The following is a 12139-nucleotide window of genomic DNA, read 5'->3' as shown; positions in this document are numbered from 1 at the left end:
GACTGAGAAAAACAATAATAACAGGAAAACCAACTCAGTCCATTTCCGTACTTTGAAAGTTCCACTGGTATCACGCAGCTACCAGATTGCTCCTAGTGGTGTGCAGGTTGCCTATGCCCAGGGCATGTGTCCTCCCAAAATCTTCAAGATCTTATGGGCAAGTAGCAGCATTCACTTCTTCACAGTGCCCATTCTGAGGCATTTTTGTAACAAGTTGTGAAATGCCACTAATTCACTGAAGAGAATTATGAGAACTCCAGGCCAAGTTTGCACTGACACTTTTGTATCTGCATTTCCCTGCACCATTCCTCACTTCTAGAATCTGACATGCAGCTCCTCATCAGAACTGCAGAATTCTTTTGAGACAAAGCAGCTGAGTGACCAGGAAAAAAAAAAAAGGAGAAATTCAGGAGCTGCAGCAGCTGTTTGAATAGTGAGCAGAAAAGGGCCATCTAAGAAAAGTAGATGATGTAGAGAATGCATAAATACTGTCAGGTCTTGCAGGTCTCTATTGTCCACACACACACCAGGTGTGCCTGGGAAATTAGTGCATTTGTGGAATGAACATTGCAAAAAAGCTGTTGGTTATGATGGGGATATACCCTGACTTCTGTCTTGTCTTTGTGTCTGTAACTGGTATTGGGAATTAGGAGCATTAATGGATCATCAAGGTTGTGTCAGCAATGTAAACCCTGATTAGTCAGAAGAAACCCATATCTTTAGAGAGACAGGACTTAAGGAAAAAAAAATGTTGGGTTTTTTTTTTTCTTTTTTGTTTGTTTTTTGGTTTGGGTTTTTTGGTTGGTTGGTTGGTTAGTTGGGTTTGTTGTTTTTGGGGGGGGTTTTGTTTTTTGTGTTTTTTTTGGTTTTTTTTTTGGTTTTTTTTTTTTTTTTGCATAGTAATACACTAGCAGTTATTCTTGAGGCATAGTATTACACTTGCTTCCTGGCCTCATAAATCCCTATTCCAGATTATCAGGACTACTGCTTGGAAAGATCTGTTTGCTATACAAGCAAGTACAGGATGCTTTTCTTATGATAAAAGACAAGAGGAGTGATGGGGTGCATCATGACAAAGTTGGCTCTCAGAAAAGAAACAACTACCATTTTTTTTTTCTTTTGTGTGTTAAGTATGGCATAATATATGTGTGAAGCAAAGAGGGAAACCTGATTATCAAGGTAAAGAATAAGGCTAAACACTTGATTTTGAGGAGCCTGTCAAGATGCTATATAGCTGAAAGCTTCTCTATGGTTTGTTACAATATAACAATATGTCTTGTAGGTATTTCTCCCTCTATTTGACTTGCATAGGGATTTGAAATCACTTCTCAAATGCATGCTCTGAATTCAGCAGGAATTTACTGACTTTTTGTCTGACAGTTCTGATTTTTGGACACAGATGCATAAATCATTACTCTTTAAAGCCTCTTCCAAAATGTATTGGACTATAATTAGCAAAGATCAATCTAATAAAATCAGGATCACTTTTAAAAACACATTAAATCTAACCAAAATTACTATAACATTTAAGAGTGAAGTGCAAGGTGCTTACTGGTCCAACATTAATCATGTGCCAGTATGGATGAGATTCATTTCATCTCACTATAGCCATCTAAAAATAAGTCATCACACCTCATCTACTCACCTAAATTCCTGTTAAACCAATGGATAGAGACAGGAATCCTCAGGAGGATTCTCAGCCCACTCTCAGATAGGTGAGATAAACAGACACATATTTCTTACCAGTAAATACAGACAGAGCCAAATTATGTGAGATAGGAGCTTAATATATTTATCCACAGGCAAGGCTTCAGTGCTTTCTGAGCTCACTTATGGTATCCAGGATGGCAAGTGAGACCCAGGACTGACCCACTGAAGACCCTTCCACAGTGGCAGCCAAAGGCTAGACAGAGACAGAACTGTGGATAGCTTGGCAGTTCCTACAAATGCACTAAATATGTGACTCTTGCCCCTGAATCATGTCCAGTGACTATAAAGGGAGCTCAGGTACATCTAAATACCAACACTTATCTGACACTATGTATGACTGCCACACTGTCTAAACCCAGAAGGAAAGAAAACACAAAATTGACTGAAAGATTTCCCATAAAGATACTCATAAAAATAAGCAGGCTGGCAACAAGAGTGCAGAGCTTGTCTTCATCCCCCCTGCCTGCTCTGGGACATGTAATGTTGAGCTGGAGATCTGCAGCTACCAGCTGAAATCATTCCTAGGGAATGAGTGCAAGAATGGTGCAGGAAGATTGAAAAAACATATTAAAAGCAGTGGTTATCACCATTGGTACAGGTGAATGAAGGCAAATTAGCAAAATAGCTTAAAATCAGCCAGGCTGGCATGATGGCCAGCAATGGCATCAAAGGAGAGGACTACAAAGTAGTTTTGGAAGAGCAGTATCCTGCTGCTTCAGTTGGCTTCCATTCCTAGTCCAGGAAAGGGTCAAAGAGTGTCTTCCTAAAAACAAAAATGGGATTGTTAGAGGACAAAAGGGACATTCATGCTTAGAGCAACAAAAAGTCTACAAGCAAAGAACAGTTGTGGCTTCCTAGTTTCCCAGGCCAAAGCAAAGGGAACACTGTGAACCACCCACACTGCCCTTTCTGCATCCTCTGCCTCTGCCCAAGTACCATGGGAGAGTTAATTCTTTCTGACTTGAGCAATGGGACTTCGAAACCAAACCTCTGCTTTCTGCAATCTTTAATTTACATGCTTATCTTACAATCTTACCCTTATTGTTGGCTGTCTTGGCGCTGGGTTGTTTGCAATGATAACTTTCTTTTTTTTTAATGTTCTTTTATATTCAGTCTTATCCCCCCTGCCCCTCACAACCCCTGCCTCCCACCACCCTTGCCCTGCTCCATAGATAACACTTTTCTAGCCATGGCTGAAATGCCTTCCTTCTGGCCATTGACAGCTCCCAATGGTGTTTGGGACCACCCCATTGATGGCATTCAAACACAAGTAGGGTGTGGGCTTTCTCCTATCTCCTCATGTGTTCTGGTAGAGTGGGTCGTGTCTGTCATTCAACATTGCCAGCAATCTCTGAAGTAATCCATTTTGACAAGTCCTCTGATTATCCAAGTGAACTTTATTTGCTTGCTTATTTTGAAGTTTAGCTTGCACAGCCCCTGTCAGGAGGCCAAGGACTGCTACCAGAGGCTGTCCCCAAGTTCAGCATCAATGTTCCCTCCCTCAGCTCTGCTTGTTTGTTTGCAGAGGTGGCAACAGTGCTCACAAGGGTGGATTAACAGGCAAGCAAGCCCACTTCTAGATCACACCAGCCATGCTGTTCCAGGAGCTCCAGGGACAATGATACCCTGGGCAGCAGCACTTAAGCTTGTGACAAGGGCAATTGCTGTAGTGTGTATCCAGGGGACTGTGAATTGTTGCTGAAAAGCCTTTTTCAGCATCAGATGCAAGGCAACAATTAATGAAAAGCTGCCCATGCCTACATATTGAGCCATCTTACAAATGGTCTTCTTTCTCTCTTTGAGGACACAGTAAAATAACCTTTCTAGCACTCCTACAACAGAAGGAGGAAAACCGGGAAGTTTCCACAACCTCCGTGATTTCATGCTATACATCAAGAATAAATTACTTGTGAGGAATTAATATTTTCCCAAAGGCAAACTGTGGGTTTTGCAGTCTTCCCTTTGAGGTTCTCCCACAGGAAGTATTCCAGTGCAGAGCTCACCCAAGCAATGGGCACAAATAACAGTGAGGGTTCTGGTTTTCAGATAATGGTAAAGTCAGGCTTTTAAATGACCAGGTTCTAACCTCAAAGGCTTTTTTTTTTTTTCCCCAAGAAAAAATAATATTCACTTACTTGCCCTCTCATGTTCCAGATCAAATTTCATCATTACCCTCTATAATACATTCTTCATATTTAGGTTTTCCAAGTCTGCCTTCCTCTTAGATTCAGTATTTTAATAGGCATATATATACAAATTAAATATGCTTTTATGTTCTGGTTTCTCTTTATCAGAGCTACAAGGGGGGCATAAAAGTATTCCTGTCCATGTCCAAACCTCAAATATTGTTTATTAGACACATGCTGTGTCCCAGCCTGGAGGTAGCTGCTCTTCCCTGAGAGGTCAAGTGGCAACTGTATGTCTGATTTAAGTGTGCTTGGGATTAGAAGTGCTGCATATATGCTGTAATGTTAAAAAATGTTAGTTTATATTTGCCTCTTTTCTGATACTGCAGGCTCATCTATCACTATTAGAAGTTGTAAAGCAGTTCAGCATACATAAGAAGAAAAATACATTGCCAGTATTGCCTCCCTCTCTGGTATTTGATTGTTGAAACAAAGAAGTCCAGTGGAATGTTTGGCTCTTAAAATTATGCAGCTATGTCCCACAGAAGCTTAGTGGTTACGGCAGGGCAGTAATTGTATTTTTCCTGGGAGTTTTTTAAATTATCTGGGCACCAAAAAAATAATGAAATTTTTTAAGTGGTGGATTCAGCTGGGGCTATTCAGGTATGAGCAGTCCATCTTCATTAGTGTTTATTTGATGGCAGTGCTGAGGGACATCAGTGGTAAGCAGGACCTGATTGTTCTTGGCACTGCACAAACCAAATAGAGTTTGCCCCAAAGAGGTTATAACCTAAATTCATGAGGACCAGGATGTGAGGAGAGTGGCCCCCATCACACTGGAGGTTGAGAGCTGGGATGGGAGCTTCTTCCATAGCCAACACCAGATTGTTTCTGTCCTGAAGCTCACATCTTCAGGGCACAGGAGCCGTTCCAGCCAAGTAGGGTTGTTGATTTTTTTTTTCTGCAAACCATTATGCTCTGCCTGTGAGGTAGAGGATAACTGATTTAAAAAACAAAACCAGAAAATGAGCAAGAAGGGTCTGCTTAGAGCTGTCGAGGTTAAACTTTGATACGATTAGTTACTTCACATAGCAGTCAGTGCAAACTACCAACATTTCTTAAACATTTCTTTTAGCAGTCACTTACTTGAATAATTAACTCCCGTGACCCTGCCTTGTCATTTACTGGTTAACATGGGCAAATGCTATCATTAACTTTCAGCATTAGACCTGCTTTCTCATACTTTCCACCCCCTGATGCAGATGCCCGGGCTTGGAGCTCACATTTCTAAATGTAGAAGCGTGTGAACCCTTCAGAGGTCTCCTCCCGCCCAGGCAGCCGGCTCTGCTGTCACAGCCTCCGTGTTTTCCTTGTCTTCTGGGGTCCCTTGTTTCTGGGCAGCCGCAGAGGAAATGTGTTGCAGGGAGAGGAGAGGTTTACCTCTCAGTGGCCCTTCTTTATCAGCAAAGCCAGGAAGCTGCACAAATCCCTGGCACGCATCCACCTTCGGCTTTCTGAGAAGCAGATAGCGTGTTCCAGCCTGTGCTTCATTTAAAGAGCCAGACCATTTGGGGTGATTAGTTAAGACTATGAAGCACCCGGGCACCATATTTGCATGTATTTCTTTCTTTTTTCTTTTTTTTTTTTTTTTAACTTTTTTTCCCATCCAGGGAAAAATAATACCAAAGCCAAGGTGGGGACATTATTGCAGCCGATTGTGGGTAACAAAGTGATAAGGGCTCCTCAGGATATTATTGAGGACTCCTCAGTTCTTACCTAAGGGACCAAATTTTGCAGGTCTTAATCCGATGGGAAATTTTGTTCTGGAGACAAATACAGGGCTTGATCCTAGCAAAGCTTTCATTTTACTCTCCTACTAGGACGAGGGTGGGAAATTGCAACACAGCAAGCTCCCTGACACACAGGCAACAAGCAAAATATCATCAATCTCAAAGAAAGATTTATGTTCTTGTCTTTTTAAATCCCTACCTTGCATTACACCGTTATTACTACATAAGGTAATGGCAGGAGTTGAACAAGTCATGGGAGACTTTCACTCAGATTTAATCCGAACTTAAAAGCTGCCTACTCTGCATTGCCACAGCGTGGCACGTTTTTAAGCTACAGGAAATATGCTGCATTCAGCAACATCACATAATGTTAATTGCTGAATAATCTACACCATGGTCCTTGCCGTCAGTGCTGTAGGTGACAGGCAGGGTTAAAAACCAAAACTCTGATTATTAATTTTGTCTGTCACTAGCAAAGATAATTCTTTGATTAGAGAGCTTGATTCAGGGACCAAAAAAGCCCATAAATACTTTTAAACTCACCGTGGTGGAAAATCTTTAAACTGTTCTTTGTTACATCTAAGAATTCCTGTGCTCCCTCTAGGAAAAAAAAAATCTAAAACAAAATCTAACATGAGGGGAACAGATTTGCTCCAATGCCAGCAGTGCTCTAATTAATGTATCTGGTGTTCATGGTGATAAATGGGGTCTGTCAGAGGGTAATAATTAGTTCTTAATAACGTGAACTTCTCAAGGTCATTTTGCCCTTAGGTTTTTGAAGAGCTCTCCATAACTAAAACCAATACTGTAAATAATCAGATTTTGATTTGGTACACATGTGGTACAGGTGTGTGTTTGCCTGAGCGAGCCCGGCTCCCGTAAGAAGCAGACATTTAATTTTTGATGCTCTGGCTACTGCCCTCCCACCCTTTGTTTGCACTTCACTTATCTATCCAGCAAATGGCCGTGTTGACTCACATTGTCACTGCAAAGCTTCCCAACCTTTCCACAGCCTGAATTGATCCACGGGCTGGGTTTGATGCTGGCAGCCATTGTGTGGGTGAAACACGCCCACTCCTCTGCTTTAATACTCTCACCTCTAAAATTAGCATCTACTTGGTTGCTGGAAGGCCCGTGCCAACCTAATGGACATGAAATGGTAAAATGAGGGGGCATTTTTAAAAAACGATCCTAACACCAGGAAGAAAAATATATAACTAAATAAAAATTTTAAAAAGATCTTTTTTTTCCCCTAAAACGCTAATCTCTGTTCTGCATCTGTCTGGTAACGCTGTCAGCTCTCCCTTTCCCAACAGTTCTCTCTCTCTCTCATGGAAAAATGGGGCAGGAAGAAGTCATTGAAAACATTCTTGAGGATTGAGGCTACCAGGGCTTGCTGCTGCACAATTATGCAAACAGATCCTTTTGAAAACAACTTCTAAGAAGGAAATAGGGAGCTTATAGTGAACAAGTGAGAACAGCAGTTATTGTAACTGCATGCCTAGTACTGACTTTCTGACCTTATGCTGTGAACTGGGCTGTGCTAAGGTGTAGCTGAGGGACATGAAACTAAAGACAGGGAAAAAAAATAGATAGCTATCTTTATTTTAATAATTTTAGCCTTTATTCTGTAATTTAAACTCTTAGTAGAGAGAGCTTGGAATTCTATAAAATAAAGATTGGACAGCAAAGAAAATGTAGCTGTATGAGCACCGGTGGCAAACCCCAAACTTCTACTTGTTGTCCCACAGATCATTTTCCTGTGAAAACTTTGAGCTTGTTTAGGTTGGTTTTTGTTTTTAGCATGGGTTTCTTTTGAGGGTTTTGGAATGGTGAACTTAAATCTGAGCTAGGTAAACACAGTTACGGATCCTGAGTAATCTTTCATTGCCAATCAAAGTAATGACTTTCTTTCACTTGCGCTTTTTCTTTCTCTCCCTCACTTTGATTTATACCCTGGAGTTTTGCTTAGTGATTTTTCAGAAGCTTCAGAGAAGTTAAAATAAACATGTTTAGTGCTGAACAGATTCATCTTCTCTTCATATTTTCCCTCCAGTCCTTTGCCAAGCTCCCAGAGCTGCCATGCAGAATCGCTGCCTCTGGATGACAGCCCCTGCCATCCTCTGAAACCACAGCTGTCCCACGCAGAGATATCCTTTTGGGTCAACTTTCTCCTGTGGAAAAGAGGCAGTAATGTGGCCTTAAAACTGTCCACCCCCTGGGTCAGCAAACGTGTCTTTATCTGGGTCACTGGTCACGTTATCACATCTGTATGAGCAACCCTCTCGGCTCGTCTGAAACTCTGCTGGGGCCAGTGAGAGGCTGTGCAGGGACAGAGTCCAGATGCAAGGTCAGGGGCTGAGTTTGGGAAATACCTCTGCTATTGACTCTGCACGTCACAGATGCACCCCAGGGGAAAGTTATGTGAAATTGATAGCTTTGGGTTCTAGTGTGTATTTATTAAATTCTCCCATCCTCCCTTTCCTATTTTACATGTTCAACACAAACTCACAAGTTGGCTGAAAATAATACTGCCTGTGCTGGATCTTTCATGTTCTTCAAATGTGATTTTAGGAACACAAGTTTTTATTTCAATAGGATTTACCTCATGTTTTCCCATGATAACTAAAAGTGTAGCTCACCTTACTGTAATAAACAGATTTAAGTTGGAGGGGCTACTTAGTATAAATAAGGGCAGAATTTTAGGATAAAAGCTTAAAATTATCCCATTGCTTTTTAAATGCTGTTATCTTTGTTGGGTTGTATTATGAAAATTTAGGGCTAATATTTAATAGACGGAGGGTGCAAGCGTGGAGCCATTATTTTACTGTATTTATACATATCCCTGTAAACTGATTTTTTTTTTTTTAAACTTGTTTTTCTTCTGCTGCCACTATGGAAAGCAGGACTTAGAAAAAAAAAAAAAACACCAACAACCCCCCCCAGCTACTCACAGCTGTGCAGATGTCCATAACCAATGCTGCTTTTACACTAATGACTTCAGATACTGGTACCAGGGAATCTCCAGTAATTAGGTAGCTGCCACACGCTCACTTCTGTAGATGCCTCTCTCCTCCTTTTTGCTTTGCCTGGTTTATGGCTCCTTTGCTTTGTTGCTCTTTATCAGTAACAGACCAGTGGCATATTGCACTCCCAGCTGGTACTGTGCTTTCCTGTCTATATGCCTTCATGTAAAAAAAACCCACTGAAACGATGCCTTGCCAACATGCCTGAAGTTGGAAAAAATAACTAAAAAAAATATATATAAAATGCTGACATGTTTGTTTTCTCAAAACAAACCTTGTGCCTGTAATGTTAGAAGCTCTAATGGGCTAGGGAATTTCTTCCCCTGAACTGTGTGAAAGTTGACAATAAAACAAAATTTTACAGGGAAGTCTTGTTTTTCTTTTCACTGAATTGTTTCACCATGAATCAACATTGTAAGTAGAATGACAAAGCAGCAAAAGGAGCTGTGGCTTTCATTCAGACCCTCTTTCACCCTGAATAATCTAGGTCCTCAGGACCTGTCCCACTTCTCTGTTTCCTGGGATATTCCTACAGCTGCAGAGGCATCAACAGCTCTGCCTCCATATGGAAGGAATCCCCAAGGACCACAAGAGCCCCTGGGATGACAGTGTAGCCTGGGAGCAGCTGATGCAGGGGTAGGACAAAGCTGCTGGGGTTAGAGGTGCCCAGCAAGCTTTGGAGAAGATGCCTCCCTTCTTTTCTGTGGCTTCATAGCAGATCCTAGAGCTTGATGCCAAGCAGTTATCACTGCAATAGGAGAGAGGTAATAAAAGCCTTAATCTAATCCTCCTGCACCAACTAATCCTGCATTGGAATGAATTTTTTTGAACGTGTCTTACTCTAAAACATAAAAACCTGCAAAGAAACAGAGACTCTTAGAATGACTTAACTTTCTGGGTAGCATCAGAGGAAAGACTGAGGCTGACTGTGCATTGGCACTGCATATGCCAGCATGTAAGATATTGTGAAACATACACTGAAGCTTGAAACTTGGGCACTGGGGTCCTCTGGGTGCAGTCAGGGTTGGTCTGTGGTCCCCCCATCCTGACCACAGCCTGGCTCTGGGGGCTGCTGGTAGCCAAAGGGCCTGGGAGTAGCCACACAGGCAGTCCTGCCATCCCGGAACCACCGAGGCTGCTGAACCCCAGCCAGCATGGAAAATGTCCTACAGGCTTTGGAAAGCCAATCCTCTGGCATGTGTGGAGTGTTCCCTCCCTTCCACAGGGCACTGCATCTGGACCAGATGCTGGGCAGAGCAAGGGACTCGGTCTCAGCTGCTGGGGAATGGTGTCTCAGGCCAGAATGTTACTGGTATTTTAGGCAAAGCACATCTGACTTCTTGTGAGGTCATCTGAACCCGTGGCATGCAAGGTCTGAGGTGGAAGGGGATGTTATTGCTGGTGCTTTACCCATAGGGTCTCACATAAATCAGGAACTGAAAATGAGGTGGGATACCCAAGGCTTCTAACTGGCTTTGCAAGCACAGGGTGTAATGTGCTGAAGAGGGAGTGTCAGCTTCAGCTTTCTTAAATTTCCTGGCTATTGTTGATTTATATCAGATCCTTAAAGCTATTTAAACACAGTGTTTTGTTGGTATTTCCTTAGTATAAATGAGTCAAAGGGATGACATATTTCATGGAAGCTTATGGATGTATTCTTCTCGGAAAGGCCCAAAGGGTTCTTTTGGCATTGGCACATCCATTGAGCAATTGTTGTTAAGATGTGAAATATGTACCAGGTAGACTTTGTGGCTCCTTGAGGTTTGTCATGCTGTCTTCCTTTAAACAGACACCTATAGTGTTTTGTGTGTGGCATATACACAAAATTTTATGTATTTACACTATATACCCAACCACGCTTCATAAAACTCCCCGGTGTCTCTTACAGAACACTTACTTCAGATCTATGCCATGCGTAGAAAAAATTCTGTACCAAATTAGATTTTACATGTTTTCATTTATGCTCATTTAGATGACTTATCAACCTCCCTATCAGGATCTCTAAAGAGAAAAAAAATCTTTCAAAGCTGCCAAAAGGAAGCATTTACCATATGATTACTGCCAGTGCTTAGTTTTAATTATAATGGTCCTGAAATAAACCAACAAAATGTATGAAAATAAGAACTTTCAGAGTCATTATGCTAATTCTTGTAATTCTTTATGCTTACTTAGAGGCCAGTGACAAGTCTGGGAACAATTCACAAGAACATCCTTTTTTGTCAGTTCTCAGTCTAAACTAATGGTCCTTCCACTTTTTTTTTTTTCACTTTTTTTTTTTTTTTTTTCCCAAAGTGGTGATAAAAGAACAGAGATACCCAGGTGAGAGATGAGTTCAAAGCTGTGGCCAGGGGGAATCCCCCACCACCACCCCCAGTGGCATTGATGCTCCTCAATCCACACTGATGTTTCCAGGGCTTAGGCAGGAGCTCAGCCCAGCAGCAGGGGTTCATTCATGGGGAGGGCAAACCACAGCAGGCAGCTTGGATGGGCAGCAAATAGGCCACAGCAAGGCTTCTTTTGGCCTCTGACTTGCTCATCTGCAAAACTCTCTTTTCCAGAAAATTCCATGAGAAAATGATGCATTGGCATCACCCCCTCACAAGCAGATTCTCCCTCTGAAGTGTGCCAGCTTCCAACTCAGAGCCTTGCACGTGGAGCTTAAAAATGCCCCCATCAAATTCCAAGTGGCATTTCCAGGGACAGAGCTCTGATGCCAGCAGAGTGTCCTCTCCATCTGCCTCCAAGGGCATAAATTCCAAGACTATAAATTCTGGGAGTATTCCTGATTTTAAGAGTACAGCAGCCAGATTTCTAGACCCAGATCATGCCTTTAGCACTCGCTGGTACCTTCATCAAACCATTAAGCCCCCACTATGCTGTGCTTAAACCCAAGCCATGTGAGAGGGCAAGTCAAAAAAAGAAAAGTCCAAAAATAATAACACACTGAAAATGTGGGAAAAGGCTCTGTATTTCAGCTGCCTTTGTTCTTACACTGATTTAAATTATCATCTTCATAATACTAAAAATGAGATTTTGTTCACCAATTCTATTTTTGTTCAGGATATGCAACTAAATTACTGGAAATATTATAACAGTACTTTCTCACCTTTTAAAAGAAGTAAAGTCATACCATCACAGAACACATTCAGCAGCTATAAAGAAGGGACTGTTTTGACTTGTTGAAGGTGCAACAAAAACATTGTTTCCCACTGAAAAGCAATTGTAAAGGCTAACCAATACCCGCTGGGGAAAAAAAAAATATTACTTGAACTATAGGGAAATATACCTTTCTTATTTTAAAACTCATATGCACAGACACAAGAGTGGGGAGCTGGGGTGTACCCTTTTATAAATGAGGAAAATGTACCTTTTCCTAAATTGCACATCATGAATTCCCAATCATATGGTCTAGCCTAAATCTCAAATAAAAGTTGAGCGGTTTAAATTGATTAAGTTATTACAAGTTAAATAACCAAGAAGAATATTA

The 12139-nt window shown here is 41.6% G+C and overlaps 1 long non-coding RNA gene across 1 annotated transcript; it reads right to left on the bottom strand.

Annotated features, from left to right (window-relative positions):
* Nucleotides 1-1770: 1770 nt before the first annotated feature.
* Nucleotides 1771-5317, bottom strand: LOC139791818 (uncharacterized). Its single transcript, XR_011724035.1, has 3 exons — nucleotides 5120-5317; nucleotides 4643-4818; nucleotides 1771-2473 (listed from the first exon to the last, which is right to left on the bottom strand). It is a non-coding gene; the product is annotated as an uncharacterized lncRNA (long non-coding RNA).
* Nucleotides 5318-12139: the final 6822 nt, after the last annotated feature.

Source organism: Heliangelus exortis, chromosome 1 (assembly GCF_036169615.1).
Source record: "Heliangelus exortis chromosome 1, bHelExo1.hap1, whole genome shotgun sequence".
Classification (NCBI taxonomy): domain Eukaryota; kingdom Metazoa; phylum Chordata; class Aves; order Apodiformes; family Trochilidae; genus Heliangelus; species Heliangelus exortis.
The sequence above is the reverse complement of the archived record's forward strand: the minus strand, read 5'-3'. Positions and strand labels throughout refer to the sequence as shown.